The sequence below is a fragment of the Echinops telfairi genome, unplaced genomic scaffold, assembly GCF_000313985.2.
Source record: "Echinops telfairi isolate 266 unplaced genomic scaffold, ASM31398v2 ScPeMD7_22;HRSCAF=79, whole genome shotgun sequence".
In the NCBI taxonomy this organism is placed as follows: Eukaryota; Metazoa; Chordata; class Mammalia; order Afrosoricida; family Tenrecidae; genus Echinops; species Echinops telfairi.
In genome coordinates, this window is record NW_022103919.1 from 1,332,437 (window position 1) to 1,334,072 (window position 1,636).

Sequence of the window (1,636 nt, forward strand, 5' to 3'; positions counted from 1 at the left end):
TCGATAAAACAGAAACATCAGCCTTTTGATGAAGAGAGTCTCTACAGCCAAGAGCAAGGGACTGCTTCTTGTTTCCCCGGGGTGGGAGGTGGGGTTTTATCTCCCTCACAGAATGGGTTATCCTTAGGTGTCTTAGGGAAGCGTTGCCCTTGTCCATGGGATCTCCTCTCCCGTTATCCTCCCGTTATCTTTCCGTTGTTTGCATCAGGGCTTCGAGATGGTTAGGGCTCGTTTGACCTCCTGCCGAGACTGTCCCTTTCCACTCCAGATAAACTGAATCAGGTGCAACATTTTAGCATGACAGCCCCTCCCCACACCCCACCCCCGCCCCGTAATTCATATGTCTGCATGTGAGGACACATAAGAATTACCTGGGACTTATTCTGATTCAGTGGGGTGGACATGAAGAGAGTGACCCAGGGTGAACCGCCTGGAAGCCTTGGTTTGTATTTGAAAAGCTACTGATTGCTCAGATAATTCTCAGAGCTGGTCACCCACGGACTTCCCTCGTGGGTCCTAAAGGTCTTCCCATTGTTCCACTTTGATGTCCCAGGCAGGCAGTTCTGTCATTGACAGACACCTTCCTTCCCATCCCCCCTTCCTCTGTGCCTTTGTCTGGGGACCTCTCGGCTGGCACTTCCCAGCCCCGGGCCACCGCGTCTCACTCATATCGGAAGGGGAAGTTTGCAGTTTCACAATTACCTCATCATGCCGCATCTTGGCTTGCCGTAGATAGACATCTTTTTATCATGTTAAAAAATTAGCCATCTATTCCCGCTTTTCTGAATGTTTTTATCAGGAATGGATGGTGGCATTTGATAAATGTCTTTTAATCATCTATTGAGATGATCGTATATTTTTCTCCATGGGCACATGAATACAGTGAATTATATTAATAGAGTGCCTGACTCTGAGAGCCTGCGATCCTCCCCCACCCTTCCGCCCCTTTGGGCTCTGCTGGCCGCAGTGCAGGCTCACGAGCAGGCACACAGGTGCCCCACAGCGCCCTGGGCGCTCCTCACGCCAACCTGAGAACGTGGTCCATCCCGCTGACCAAGCTGGATCAAAGGGGATGGGTGCAGTCACAGTTCCCTGCCCTGGTCTCCTTGTCTACCTGCTCTTGCTGAAAGAACGTCGATGAATCCTTGGTTTTTTGCAAGTTCTTCCTAAGAGGATTTTTTTCTAACCTTTCTTTCTTAGGATCTGGGACCTTTTAAGTTTTAAGTAAACGTGTTTGTGTGTGTGTGTGTGTGTGTGTATAAGAACTGTTAGAAGATTGCTGCTGTTGTGAGGTGCCATCAAGTTGGTTCCGACTCACAGCGACCCCGTGCACAACAGAACAAAATACTGCCTGGTTCTGCGCCCTCCTCACAATGGTTCCTTGTGCCTGAGCCCCATGTTGCAGCCCCTTCCTCTTTGTCGCTGCCGCTCCATGTTAGCAAGCATGATGTCCTCCCCCAGGGACTGGTCTCTCCTGACACTGTAGCCAAAGGATGCACGACAGAGTCTGCCATCCACGCCTCTAGGGGGCACTCTGGCTGTACTTCTTCCAAGACAGATTGGTTTGCTCTTTTAGCAGTCCATGGTGCTTTCTACATTCTTCTTAGAAAAGATTGCTAGCATGTATGTACGGAGT

General features: G+C 50.1%; 1 protein-coding gene across 4 annotated transcripts in view; it reads left to right on the plus strand.

The window, feature by feature from the left end:
- MVB12B (multivesicular body subunit 12B) overlaps nt 1-1,636 on the plus strand; it is a 191,378-nt gene that overhangs the window by 173,005 nt on the left and 16,737 nt on the right. The gene's annotated exons all lie outside the window — the stretch shown is intronic.